This window comes from Pteropus medius, unplaced genomic scaffold, assembly GCF_902729225.1.
Source record: "Pteropus medius unplaced genomic scaffold, Ma_sr-lr_union100, whole genome shotgun sequence".
Classification (NCBI taxonomy): domain Eukaryota; kingdom Metazoa; phylum Chordata; class Mammalia; order Chiroptera; family Pteropodidae; genus Pteropus; species Pteropus medius.
Window position 1 is genome coordinate 10479514 of NW_024340699.1, and position 15968 is coordinate 10495481.

General features: G+C 36.4%; 1 protein-coding gene across 10 annotated transcripts in view; it reads right to left on the reverse strand.

Annotated features, from left to right (window-relative positions):
• Window positions 1-15968, reverse strand: part of FBXW11 (F-box and WD repeat domain containing 11) — a 97441-nt gene that overhangs the window by 45805 nt on the left and 35668 nt on the right. The window lies entirely within an intron of this gene.

The following is a 15968-nucleotide window of genomic DNA, read 5'->3' on the forward strand; positions in this document are numbered from 1 at the left end:
AATTCTGTATCTTGAGTTTCATATTGAGAAATGCACATAAATGTAAGATTTTCATACAAAAAGCATCTTCTGAGAGGAAGCAAAAAAAAAAACTACAAAGGATCTGGAAAACATGGGCACATTCTGCCATTTTCTCTTGTACTTTTAAATTTTTGGACTTAAGACATTATGGATGACAAATACATAATGCAAAATGCTATTAGCTAACTTTATTAAGTCTCTGTTCTAGGCTTGTTTCATATATTGTCTTTTAATCTTCAGAAAAAAATATTAAACTGGATATTCCAAATGTACAGAAGAAACTGAGGATCAGAGAAGTAAGTAATTGGTTAAAAGCCACAGTTAGTAAGTATATTAAGAGACTGCATTCAGATCTAGGTCGGTTCGACACAGAGCTCAATGTACTTTCCATAAAGAAAAACACATCTCAGGTGTTTTCCAACTGCTGGTTGTAGCCTATGACATCAATTTAATAGGCTACAACCAGCATTTTTTAATAAAATGAAATAGAATATGAGAATTCCCCTGCCCACAATGAGAAGCATAAGACATATCACACCAAAAGGATAGAAGGAATGCACAAAAGCAAAATAGAAAAATTCAAATTAAAAGGAAAGCAAGTTATTATTGCAAGGAAAGCAATATTCGAGTCAAACCACTGAGTAACCTAAAAAGGTTTTAAAAATCTCTAACAGGCAAAATTTATAGAGGATAATGTGTGTTTTTATGTACTGAATATAATACCACAAAATGCATAAAAAATATTTTTTAATTTTTTAAAACGACTTTCCATATTTGACTGATCAAGTAGACCAAACAAACCTTTTGATTTTCCATGGACCATTTAAAAAAACCGACAGAGCATCCTAGGACGAAGAAGAAATGTCACATACAGCCAGAAATCAGGGAGGTTATTATATGTTTAATATGAGGGCAAGCAGAAAAGCCTAAATCTAGTTTGCCAATTACGACTTGCCACAGATTCCAAAGATAGGTAGATGGAATAAGGACTGGCAGAGGCAAACCAAACACCTTTGTTTTGTTATTGTTAATTCCACCAAGGTCCCTAATCTAACCCCAAATTCTTTTCCCTTAAACTTAAATCTTACCAACCAATTGCTGGGAAAAAGGACCAGTGGACAGCACAGAGATACTATCATTCCAGTTATGCATGAGAGAAGTGAACTTACTGTATACCACGTATGCCTTAGTGCATGTGGCATACTGCTCTCATGGAATCTGATTGAAAAGTTACTCCAAACTAAATTAAATGTGCTCAAACGAGTATTCGATGTTATTTTTTAAATGACTTGAATCACATATTCAAAACTGAAGAACAGAAATGGACCAAAAGCAGAAAGAAATGAAACGAGATTTAACTCAGGAAAGAATAAAAACAAGGTATTAACAGAAGTGAAAGTAAATCACAATGCCCAAGAATGATAAATTCAAATGAAAAATGTAATGAAACACTGAAGAAAAGAGAACGAAAATGAGATGAAGAAAGAAGCAAATGAGACAGAGACAAAGTAATTGACATGGAAGACAGAGAAGATCCAACCTAAGTATGACTGGAATTTCTAAAGATACACAAACGCACACACACAAAATAAATAAATAAATAAATAGATAAAATGGAATGAATAACATTTAAAACTATAATCCAGTGGTCACCAAGGTCTGAGTAAGGGAGTGACAGATAAAAGAGTTTCATTTTGGAGTAACAAAAATGTTCTAAATTTATTGGTAATGGTTGCACAATTCTGTGAATACACTAAAAATCAATGACTTGTATATTTCCAATGGGCAAACTGTATGATATGTAAATTATCTCAATAAAGTTGTAATTTTTTAAAACTATAATTCAAGAAAACTTTCCAGAAATAAAAGGAAATCAGAACTACATGTTAAAAAGGTCTCCTGGTACTAGTGAAAATTGGCCCACAACATAAAACTTAGAGATATCCTAAGAAAATTATTAGACTTTAAAGAGAAAGAAAAAATTTCTCAATCTCCAGTCCCAAGTAATTTTTTGATTAAAAAAGAAAAACTTACAAGAGAAGGAGCAGACACATCAAGTGACTTAAAAACAATGTACCAAGCAAGGCATCAGTGGAGCAGCACTTTCCAAAAACTGCAGTAAAGAAAGTATAAAGCAACAATTTTATATCCAAAGGCAACTGAAAATAGTTTTAAATAAGTAATAGGTCAGGGAATTTTGTATCCACGAGCCCTTCGTGAGTAAACGAGAGATGACTTGGAAAACTTTAGCAAAGAGATTAATGGTAAACATTTAAGATAATTAATTATAGACCTAAGAATAAAGCAAAGATGAAGATGAGGGTAAAAGAATGTTCATAGATTCTGAGAAAGGAGAAATAATGCAGCTTGAAAACTGGAAGGAGAAGGGAGCAGGAAAAGTTAAGAAAAATAAACTGATTATTGTATAAGCAACAGGTGGGAGGTTAAAGAATACTATTAAAGATTGATAATAAATCTTGTTAATAAAACATTAACTAAGAAACCAAGAATTAGAGGCATTTTTAAAATAAGCAACATTTTAAAAATTATAAGTAAAAGATAATCAATATAACAAAAATACAAACCTTTCTAATTTTAAAAATTTCAAAAATTAAAGCCAAGAAAACACATGATGAAAAGAGAGAAACTGACAGATATGCAAAGACATGGATTAAAAATATACTAACTCACACTACCCCCAACAAAACAAATCAAGAGGACAAAAAGTAAAGTTCAGAAGAAAAAGCATAATCAAGAAGGCAGGCAGATCTTAGAGATATCAAGCTTTACACCGTCAACAGAGGCTAAACCTGCTTTTCAAGCACATGTGAAAGAAAAACTTATAAAAAAAATTGGTCATATGTTAAGTCACAAAGAAACAGTAAGTTCCATAAAGGAGAAAAATCAAATAATAGTCTCTGATCAAATGATAACAAAACTAGAAATAACTCCCATTAAAAAATTAAAAGTTTCCCTTTAAAAATCAATGCTAGGGAACAATTTACGAAGCTTCACCTGTATGTCCTTTGAAGATTTAGTAGATAGAATTTTCCTATGAAACCACGTTGGTTTGATGCATTTTTATGGATTAGTTTTTTGATAAGTTTCTCAATTCTTTTCTTCATAACTTGTTCTCAGTAAGACAACTCCACATTATAAAGATGATAATTCACCCTAATTTATAAATTTCACACATGCCTAACAATCACACAAAAGGCTCCTTAAGGAAACAGCCAAGTTGATACTCAAGTTCATAAGAAAAAACAAACTTATAAGAATACTTGGGAAAAAAATTGGAAAAAGAAAAGCTACATAGGGGGATTTAAGCCCTACAAGACATTAAAATACACTGCACGACACTCTAATTAAAAATGAAGCACTTTTATGGCATATAAATACAATTACTTCAGAGTGGGAGTCAGCGAGCCTTTTCTGTACAGAGTCGGAGGGGAAATATTTTAAGCTTTGAAAGCTTCACCGTTTCTGTCACAACTCAACTGTTGTGGCACAAAAGCAGCCACAGACGATATGTAAACGAAGGAGTGTGGCAGCGCTCCAACAGGACGGTGCTCCAGCGTAACGTCATTCACAGGACCAGGCCCGCGTTCAGCCAGCGGGCCAGTTTGCTAACGGGGTGGAATGTCCGAAAACAGACCCAAGTACATATGGAAATTCGGCACCTGATAAGAATGGTTTCTCAAATCACTGGGCAACTTTTTAATAAGAAGGGCAGGGACCAATGGTTAGCCTTTTGGAAAACAATAATGTTATGTCCATACAGAATACACGTGAACAGACTGAATAGATCAGAAAGTTAAAGAGCGAAACCGTTAAGTACCAGAGAAAGACATGCATGCAATTCTTTAAAACCTGGGTGAAGGGAAAGATCATTTAAGTATGAGTCAAAATTCAGATGCAATAATAGAAATGACGGAAAAATTTGGCTAGGTAAAAACTTTACTTTTACATAGCAATATTTTTAAAAACAGCATAAATAAATAAAGCCAAAAGGTAGTGAAAAACTGGAAAAAATATTTGCAACATATGTCGCCAATAAAAGGACTTTTATGTCTAAAAATTTCTTTTTAAGCTGGGGACAGGGGCGGTAAAAATTACCAAAATCCCAATAGGAAAACGAGGAAATGACATAAACAGACTTTTTAACAGATATAAAAAGAGATCCTTAAAAATGTTCAGACTTGTAATTAAAGAGATGCAAATTAAAGCTACACATTTCCCACCTAACAATGGCAAATATTCAGAAGACTGACAACACATCCTGTCCGTAACACAGTGATAATGATCCAACAGGCCCTCAGAGGAGAATGCTACATAAGCAGTTGTACGTTTTGATCCGGCATTACCCTTTGATCTTGCATTTACTTTTTGATCCAGCAACCCCACTTCTAGGAATTTTCCCTGAAGATACATTATAATTAAACAGCAATATGAAAATACACGTGTACAAGGTTATTTGCTAGAGCACTGTTTGTGATTTTAAAAAAACTGGAAACAATCTACATGTTCCTATGTAAGATACTGGCTGAATAAACTAAGGCGTACAACACAACAGACTACTATGTAGCCTGAACCAAGAATAAGGAAAACCTCTATGGACTGATGAAGAGTAACTTTCAGGCTATATTATTAAGTAAAACAAAACAAAGTGCAAAAAAGGTATACTTGTTCATCAGTGCATTAAAAAACCAGGAAGGATAAACCAAAAATAATGAAATTGGTTCCCCAGTGGAAACAAGATGGAAAGAATGGAAGAAATGATGACTATACCTTTTTATGTTGATTCTGCTCTGAGAACTACATTTAGTGCTTTATGTGCTCAAATAAAAAATAAAATCAACAAGGACTGGGAGAGAGAGAGAATCATCAAAAGAAATAAATGAACCTAAATATATTTCAAATGAATAACATAATCAAACTTAATGGTAGAGAAAAACTAACATAAGTGACTCTTGAACTCAGTAGACTAGTCACGAATGAGATTTTTTCAGTTGTAAAGAAATATTCAGTATGGTTAAGTACATTTATTTTTCAGTGATATAAGTGAGCAATCCTCAAACTATTCACTATGTATTCTAGAGCTTAGCAAGTTTATGTATTGTAGAAAATAGGAGCTGGGTTCTCCACTGTTAGAGCTATAAATATGAAAAGGTTTACCTTACAGAAAGCTAGAATGGAGACATCACTGTGAATTCATGGTTTTTTAATACAATGAAAAGGAAGGTGTCTTTTTTAATACAGAGAGACAAAACTGCACGTGTACCAAGCACACAGCTGGCTACGCGGGCCCAGGAGCAATGACATCCCGACAGCACATGACGCACACCTATCACCCAGATCTAAATACGTTCTTCACGGAAAGAATCAGGGCCCCTGGACAACTGACTGATGGGCCGAGTACAGGGAAATACAAGACGAGTCTGGGATGTTTCTGTTGCAGCAGAAAGGAGGTGCTTAAAGAATCATGAGGACCGATCAAAAGGTTACAGGAGCCAGCCTGAGAGGGCACCCACGGGACAAACTCGGACCATCAAAATAAATGAGAACAGATTATATTCCACTGAATAAGACAGAGAACTATATGTCTATACTGAAATAAAATGAAATTCTAATGAGTATATTTATACAGTTTCAAAGTATTTCTCCATAAAAACTTAATTATAAAGGGAAAAAAATGTAACTTTACAGTGAAGAATGCTACTAGACACCACCTAACTCAAGGAATCAAGGTGATCAGCATCAGTAACGAGACAAATCTAAGTCATGCACCACCGGACAGGGTGCAATGAGAGCATAGCGAACTTCTGCGACATTCCTATCGAAGATGCATGAACTACACCTGATTATAGGGACACTTCAGATGAACCCAAATTGACAGACATACTACAAAATAACTGACCTGTCATCTGCAAGTGTTTGAGTCACAAAAGTCCAACAAAGACTGAGAAACTGTTCCAGACTGAAAAACTGAAGAAGTATGACAAGGTAACACATCATTCTGAACTGGACCCCTTTGCTCTAAAGGACATTATTGGGACCTTTGATGAACAGAGACTGAGGACTGGATGGTAGTAATGCATCAGTGTTAATTTACTGATTCGATTCTCACATTAGGATTATGTAAAACATCCTCTTTTGTAGGAAAAACACACTAAAACATGAAGAGGCATTCAGTTGGCTTTATATTCAAATCGTTTGCGAAGCTATTGTATTGCACTGACAACCTAGCTTGAGATTGTCTCAACATAAATACAAAGCAATCTTTCAATTAATTAATACCCAACACTTCAAACTGTGGGATCGTATCCCTAGGAAAAAATGTGCCGAAATCTTTCGTGCCCTCTTCCCCACCACTGTCAGAGATCTCAGTGAACTCACACCAGTACTGACAGGACATGATAGGTCCATGAGTCGTCCCCAAGCCATCCGCTACTGGTTGACAGTTAGAGGCCACCCACCGACCACTTTTCTATGAACTCTACCAGATGCCCTGGGCAACGTTTCTTCTGGCAAAGCCTTTTCTTTGTAATTAAGTCAGTGATAGTTTCTTCTGGCTACCATTACTCTAATCCTTAATTTTTCATTTTCTGTTATCCTAAAGATGACGGATTTAACGTTTGCCGTTTACTCCAAATTAAATAACTAGGAAGCATCCTTTAACCTAAGCGATTTTACAGACTCCAGGGAGCGAGTCCTGGTTGTCTAAAGGGAGGACAGGGTAGCAAGACGCTTCCTTAGAGCAGGGTAATAAGCCTTTACACGCAGCGTAGCTACGAAAGCTGGCGGCCTGTTCTGTGTATGGCCAGGCCGCAGCAGAGCACGAGGCACAGCCGGTAGTCAGCAAACAGGTCCACGACGTGAGTGGCTCTGCGCTTTCTTAAAGCATTTTCTGAATAACCTCATTCTAACTGACCGATCTCAATTCTGACTCCAGTCATGGCATCCAGGCAACTCAGTAGGACGGCGTGGGCTGGCACAGCTGTCTGTGTTGGAAACGTCTCGAGTTCTTTCCCGTGGCCAAGCACAGCCAGCAGTGAGATCTTTTAGTAGGCCATGCCTTAGCTGACTCGACACATACTCAACAAGCTCAGAGAGGAGAGAGCTGCCATTTGTAAAGAGGCTTGTGAATTTAGAATATACTACCGAATCACGCAAAAAAGGCTTGGTAAACCTTTTCAAAATAATAATGTTCAGTCCTAGCAACTGAGGGTACTGTGAGATCCAAACCCTCTAGAAAACAATGACAGTCTAAATCCTAGAAACACACCCTAAGTAATTCAAAATGGAGGCAAAGATTTATGCAAAGACGGTGATTAGTTTTTTAATAATTACAAAGATTCTAAGCACTCAGAAAAATAAAAAATTATGGGATGTTTGTGCAATACATAATATTATATAGTCCTTTCAAATTATGTTGAGAAATTTTTAATAGAAAAACATTAACTCAATCATACTAAACAAGTGCTCAAAGCATATAAAATAAAGCATATAAAATTACAGTTGACCCTTGAATAATGCAAATGTTAGGGGGCTCTGACCCCCTGCACGGTCAAAAATCCATGTATAACTTGACTGCCCAAAATTTAGTTGTCTCTCAGTATCTGTGGGAAATCGAGGATGCTCAAGATCTGTACAGAAAATGGTGTTAACTCAACACACACGCTCAACCCTCCACATCCATGAACTCCCAACCACGGATCAAAAATAGCATGCATTGAAAAAAACCCGTATAGAAGTGGACCTGTGCAGTTCAAGCCCGTGTTGTTCAAGGGTCAACTGTATGCGCGCGCACACACACACACGTATAAAAATATTTTCAACTACGTAAAACCTAAAAGTATGCCAAAATACTGAGTTGCTGACTCTTTAAATTGAAGACTATTTTTCATTTTTCTTTCTATTTTTATCCCAACATTCTACAACATACATGTATTGTATAACCAGAAAAGAATATTTTCAAGCACAATAAAAATATAAGCTAGTCTTCAAAGCAAAATTAATTTTTACTCAAAGGCATTCTTTCAACTCACATGAATACCTGGATTCAAAGAACTCAACTAAGTGCAAAGTAGTTCTGGCTCTGACAGCAAACACCACCACACCATATAACCCTAATGACGCCTCGAAACAGCCATTCCTTGGCATTCCAGTTGATTATGCTTACTCGGGTCCTGTTCTAGAAACAGGTCTATCTACCATGCCAGAAACGACGTGACCCTTTCTCTTGTGGAACTTGGATTCCGGAGGGAGAAAGACAACAGACGGGAGGAGGAAAAACAGACATGGAATATAATTTCAGGCAGTACTAAGTGCTGTGAATAAAAATAAAGCAAAGGAAAGGAACAGCGTGAAAAGCAAGAAGCTATTTTAGAATGGGTGGTCCAAGAAGGCCTCTGAAGGAGAGATTTGATCATGGAAGCTACTGGTACAATAACATAAATAGCATTCCTATTGCGTAATTGTCCTAAGATTTAGAAAACTGTTTATGACTTAAAATAGAGATAATCATCTCTATGAAAACAGTTTCTACTTTAAGAGGCAGTAGGCATATTGAAATAGAGAGACTAGGTTTAAATCCTGGCTTTGTCACTTAGTAGCTGTGTGCCCTTACTCAAGTCACAAGCTCTCCCTCTGAATCTGAATTTACTCATGTATGAAAGAGACATAATAGCAACTAGGTTATAAAGTTCTTCAGAAAGTTAAGAACAATAAGGCACGGGGGAAAACTTAAGTAAACGTATCTAGCATAAGTGTTCATTAACTGAGTTCCTTACATGCTTATGGTTCATCCACAAAATGAGTGCTATATATTGAATGATTCCTCATGAAGGATCATTATTGCAAGCATTTCACTACTGCAATTAGACGCATATCATATTTTTATCTTCCGACCATACCAAAGACTCCAAAGTCCAAATCACTTCTGTCTAAATGCTTGTTAGATGTCGGTGATATAAATGGTACTACTGGTTGGATAGGATCGATATCAGTTTTACTAACGTCACACTCACCTTTCAACTCTTCACTTGTTTATCAACTGCCTCTTCTTCCATTTTGTATCCCTAACTCCATAGTTTGGCTTCTACTCAGTCAACAGTTGTGATGGTTTATTTTATGTGACAACTTGGCCGTGCTATGGTGGCCAGCTGATTGGTCAAGCCCAGTCTAAGTGTTGCTACAGGTGTTTTGTAGACGCGATTACCATCTGTAATCGGTAGGCTTTGAGCAATGCATATTAACTTCCATAATGCAGGTGGAACCCCACCCAATAAACTGAAGACCTTCAGAACAAAGATTCTGCCTCAAGCCTACAACAGAGAAATCCTACCTGAATTTCCAGCCTACTGACTTGCTCCAAATTGCAAACTTGCCAGTCCCCAGAATCACATGAGCCAATTTTCAAAAATATCCATCCATCTATCCAACCGCCCAATCTCAATCTCTCTCTCTCCCTCCCCCTGGCTCCCCCTCTCCCTCTCATCTATCCACTGTGGGGTCTGTTTCTTTGGAGAACTCTAATACACTGGTCAACCTTAGAATAGGTCTCCCTGCTTCCTCTCTTCATTCTATTATCTGCGTGGCAGCCAGACAGCTCTCGTTAACATGTTAGCCAGATAAACTGCTCCTCTGGTCAAAACTCTCTAATGACTTCCCATCTCATGCAGAATGAAAGCCCCGAACTTTGGAGTGCCCTACCCGGCTTCTCCATGGCACTTATCACTACCTAACATAGTATGCGTTTTACTAAAATTTGGGTAAACAAAAAGTGATTTTTCACTAATTCTTTGTGCTTTCCTATGTTTTCCACAATAGGCATTTATTTTTATTATAATCATGTATCACTGAGGATAAATAATGAAAATTAGAACGACCTTTTTGATCGAAGTTTGGTCAAAGTTTAAAAGCCTTAAGAAAATTCATATCTTCTGATTCAGAATTTTTCTAATGAATAATATAAGTATACACTAAAACTTAATGACCTTAATGTCCATCAAAAAGAGATTGATTAAATGACTGTATACCAGATAATCGAAGTCTACAGTTATTAAAAATGTAGACCTAAGTAAATCATATTGATAAAAATCAAGTTATAATTCAGTACATAGAGTATAAGTCTATAAACAAACACAAAAATATCTATATACATATTTTTATAGAAATATAATGTCAAAAAGAGAAATCAAAGAATGAACAGTAAAGTGAAGTGAGATTATAGCTCAATGGTTAATTTCTTCTCTAGACTTTACTGTCTAAAATTTTTACAATGAAAGTGTTACTCTCATAAACAAAACAATATAAATCTACAGAAATACATAAAACCAGCCTTACAAGCAACATAATAAACGGTGGTAGTATGTGGTATATCATAGCACTTTTGTTGAAAAAGTAAAAAAAGACATCTACTATGGTCTGAATCCTATTTCCCTGCTTCTCTATCTTCAAATTATACCTTTAACCTTATCCATCATGCGCACTGTTTTGGAAACTACAAATAAAAACTGTTAGTAAAACCAGTTTTTAGTTTTAATTTTCCCAAAGCAAAGCCTCTCTTCCTTAGGAAATGCATGTGATTTCTTGAGTGCTAGTACTATATGTCAGGCATTGTGCCAGCATTGGAACTTTCAACGAAATGTGAAATTTACGTGATGATCACCAAGTCACCCTGTTTACAGAAAATATGACACGGAAATGATTTAAATTTCTTTTCAATTCATAATAAGAACAGAGAAACGCTATTCTTAGAAAAACGTTAAAATGAATCTTTCTGTTCGGCACAAAACTTTCAAAGCCTGTAATCACTAACATGACGCTTTGAAACTAGCAGTATGTGCAAAAGACAGCATGATATAGCGTGGGGACCACAAGCCTATAGAAGTTGATGACTGATGAGGGTACTAAGGGAATCAAGAATAGCCAAAGCTTGAAAGAGACTTCTGTAGGCAGGCATCAATGAATGGATACGAGAAAATGAAACGTGAGCATATGATTTCAAATCGATGGGAAAAAAGTAGATCAGTAAATGATATAACTGGTTTACAGAAAACAGACTGGCCATTTAGAAAGAATGTGGATTTCTAATTCATAGCATATACCAATAAAAATTACAGAAAAAATCTGAAAGAATTAAGTGCAAAATATAAAGCCATAAGTCTCTAGAGGAATGGTAAAGGAAAGGAATAAGTATGACAACATAAGTAAAAATTTATTTTGAAATTTCCTCCAAAACCATAAAAGCATTATAAACAAAACAAAAAAGCAAATGTCAAACCAGTGAAAAGATTTACAGTGACGGTTAACTGTATTTAATATATAAAGAGTTCCTACAAATCAGATTTAAAAAAAAATAAAGCCAACAGTAGAAAAATGGAGAAAAGGTATAGAGATAACTCATAAAATAAGAATTAGAAATGATCAATCAATAAATATGTGTACATTCCATCTCACTAGCAAATAAATATACATTATGAAATTATATTACTTTTATAGTTTACCCTTCAAAATGGCAAAGAAATACAAGATTAAAATATCCAAAGACTTCTAAGGCATATGAAAAGGAACTCTCTCATCCACTGCTTTTAGGAGTATAATTTGACCCAGCCTCTCAAAAGTACAACTTAGCAACCTAAAGTGTCCTATGTGCACACTCTTTTACCTAAGGGAATAATCACAGAAGTATACAAAGACTTAGGTATAATAATCTTCCACTCAGTATGACTTAAAATGCTTCAAAAATTGAAAGCAGTCTTTATAGAGAAGGGTTTCTTAAAATCAGTATTTATCCATTAAATGGATTATTATGCAGTGATTTAAATGATGGTAGAAAGTCTTCATCATGTGTGACTTTCATTTTTTATTATTGATTTAGCTTTAAATAAGTGTAGATTATTTTAAATAATATTTTTAAAGTAAAATTTAAAAAAATTTAAATGATATCCAGAGCTTATGGCAATGACCAGACTTATAAATTAGTCTGCCCTTCATGAAAACGATTTTACCATTCCTACCATATTCAAGCACTGCCCATTTCATGATAAATCATTGAGCTACACATTTCAGGTTTCTGCACTTTCAATACATATGTTGTAATTCAAAAAAGTAAAAATAAAGAAAACCGTACGCTTCTCCCTCGCCCCCCTCCCCCTATTTACAGATGATAAAAGTATCATTGGTCAGTTAGACCTGATGAATCTAGGGACATGTCTGCAATACAGTGCTAGGTAAATAAAGCGAAGCCACGGTGTGGTTTTTCCAGGGCGAGCCCATTTTCCCTATTAAGAAAGGGGGGTAGGAGATCCTATAATTGTAAAGTTACATATCCTCCTATGAACAAAGAAAACAAATATGCAACAGTAGACAACAAAGTGTCAGCACCCGCTGGGGGAGTTGGGAGAGATTATTAAAGTTGTCTGCATATAGATAACTTAATAAACACTGATATTCTTTGACCAAGCAATTGTACTTCTGGGAATTTACTCTGTAGATGTAATCATGCGAGTCTAAGATGTATGTTCAATGAAATTAGTAAAATGCTATGATACAAAAACAAAACAAAAACCCCCAAAACTGAAGCCTAAAATTCATTCAACAGGGAGTTTTAAACAAATGATAAAGCCACGTGATAGAATACTCTTCACCTGTAAAACCGTAGGATTTTATACACTGATATGGAAAGATGATTATATTATTAATTTAAAAAGTTACTAATTGAAAAATAATATGTATAATAGTGTTCAAATTTTTTTTTTTTGTCTAAAAGAATAATGAGAAACTGATGAGTGATACTTTGGCAAGTGAGACCAGGGGTCGAAGGAAACTTGACATGTCTTTTATAACCTTCGATGCCAATTGTGTTATTTTAAATTCTTTCAACCATATTTAAATTTTTTTAAATGCTGACATATAACAGTGCTTTGTCAAACTCCTTTTTTATTTAAGCCATCTTAAGATTTGCTTTAAAATTCCCTGAAAAAAACCCACAAAATTGGAGGAGAAAGTTGAACTAAGAACAGAATAAATTTTTTAAATTGTTCAAAAGTTGAATTAAAAACAGCATAAATTTTTTAAATTGTTCAAGGCTTAGTTAAATGTTTCTCTTTTTTTCTGTGTGTATGTGAAAATTTCCATAGTACTAAGATTTTATGTAAAAATTTTAAGAGCCCTGCTACATATTCTGGGCGAGGTCGAAGTGGGAGGGGCAGTACGCTGGATCCTCCCGTGACATCGAAAAGTCAAATTCTAGGGTGTTCGTGGGCAGTCGAAACACCACTGCTATAATCATTATCATCACAATAATAGCACAGAGAATCTGCGTGATTTTATGGATTCCTCCTTGCCCAACAGGCAGAAGGAAGACAGACCCTAAAACAGCAACGAATGTCTCTCTGGGTGGTGATAAGTGGTAAGATTACCAATGAATTTGTTTTAGTAACTATATTCTGTACGATCTTATATAGACAAAAAATGTTTTTTAGTATTCACAAAATATTACATGCTCCACTACTGAACAACCCAAAAGTTTACTCCAAGTCTTCACGTAAGCCCCAGAGTACAACGGGATTACCAACGAGAATTGACAAATCCCCAGAGGTCGTTAGAAAAGAGACAAGGCAGTGAGAGCTGGAATGGCCAAGTCTGACCTACAGGAGACTGGCCCTCAACAAATAGGGAACATCTGACAGCAGGGGCCACGTCACATGCACGGTCTCTCTTGTCCTGACTCTGGAATGGAAACCTTTAAGCCTGGAAGTCCGTCTTCTCGAAGAGGAAACCAGGATCAAGAGGTCGAAGCAATGGATTTTTGTCCCCTCAACAAGAGGCCATCGGAAAGAGAGGTAGCTGTCACCTTCCTCTACTTCATGAAGTCCTGCAGGGACATAAACACTACCTCCATTTTTAAGGATGATGAAAACTGAGGTTCGGGGGAGTAAAGTAACTTGCCTAGTGTCACGGAGCTATTAAGCAGCAGGCACAAGACTAGAACTGAACTCCGTATGCTCCAGAGGCAGGATTCTTTCTACCAAGCTGTCTCCCTTCTCTAAAAACTAACTCCTACTGCTGGCGGCTACGACAAGTTCCGACCGTGGCGTCCTCAAACCACTGTTGCTCACTGTACTCACTGCTGCAAGCCGGAAAAGAAACGGGACAGGCGGCTGTCAAGAAGCTGTATGACTGCCCGGCACTGTCCCCACCAGGGCGAGGAAGGAGACAGTAAAACTCAATTCACATGATGCTCACTGTCATTTCAAGTCATGGGTCTCGCCCCCCAAAAAAGACTTATTAGCTGTCCCCAGCTGAGAGCTTGCAGATGGCACTCCCAAGAGCTGACAGTCCACTGCATGGAACCGATACATTCGGGCACACTGGCATTAAGCTTTTAACACTAAAAATAAAGGGGAATTTGTTTCAACCTAAAGTGGCAGTTGCCAAGTAAATGTCACTACAGCATGGTGACAAAAACACTGGCTTCGCAGTTACCCAGACCTCGGTTTATTATTCAGTTCTGCCACTTAAATAAATGTGTAACCTTAGACAAGTCAATTAATTCAACTTCATTAAAAAAAAAAAGGCAGGAAAGATTAACTTCTCCATAAAGGATTAAATGAGATAAACTTGTGGCTAGAACCGACACACACGTAGAAAATAAATGATAAATTCTACTACTACTGGTATTAACTCTTGTGTCAGAAGAGTTTTTGGTGTTTTAGCAAATACTCGACATGGTCTGAATGCCTGATTATCTAATAGAACAGTCAACTGGTGGACTCTAGATATCTGAACCAAATGGAATTCTGAATGAGTTCAGCCTGGTTCACATACCCAGATATTCAGATATTCCAGTAAACTGGTTCACATTTTTTTTAAAAGCACATATGGGTTTGGCTAACTTCCGAATATTCTCTTTGGTAACAAGCCTGCATTGTTCACCTTTTATATGCCCACCACCAGTACAGGCGCCGGCACATGCCAACTGCTCAGTAAATAGTCATGGAGTTAAATCTGCAGAAAAGCTATTCGGGAATCTCACTAGCTTTAAGATTCAGAGGGCTCACTTTGGCAACAGGACTACAATCCATGCCCCTCTCCAGCTCCCCGTAGATATTTGGCAAGTATTTCTTTTCTTATTTTCAAATAAATAATGACTAAACAAGATATATGCCAGATATTAATAGTAAAGTTTTCACAAACAAAACTAAGATGGAAAACTCTAGAAATAGTAGCACACTAGTATAAAGGAAAGAAAACGAATTTTGGAATCAGGCAAATGTGGGGTTCAAACGCCAGCTCCGCCACTTCGGAGCTCTAAATGTTAACTATGGGCCCAATCACACTTATCATCTCTGAGACTCCATTTCCATATCTAAAAACTGGGAACAATAACACATACCTCACACAGTTATCACAAAGCTAATATATGTGAAGTGCCAGTACAGCTGGTGATGAGTGATTATTTTTTTAAGTTTGAATGAGGTAAATGAGTGATTTTTCTTTTTTAAGCCTTTTCCCTTCTCAGAGATGGTCAGAAACTAGAGGGGCTGCATTGCATTACACCTGAAGGTATCTATACTTTTACTGCTGCTTCTCATAAAGTATATTAATTCAGCCATATAGATAGGCTAACTGGCTAAAGTTGCAACTGTCAGTGGGTCCGGCGTGATAATTTTAAGGGGGACCCTTTCATGCAACTCAGGAACCCAAGCGAAGTCATCAACCAGGCTCTTCAGGTAGCCTGTTGCTTTTCTTCTGGGGCCTGCTGAGAAGTGTACAATGCCAAGCAAGAGCCATCTTTGTGACAGCCAAAGATGTCATACATACTCAACAGGCACTCTCTGAGAGCAAAAACCCAAATTAAGTCACCAAATTTTAGCACAGGTTGGAGACTAGGAGTAGTAAGGAAGAACAACGGGGTTAAAATAATACATAACCCAATA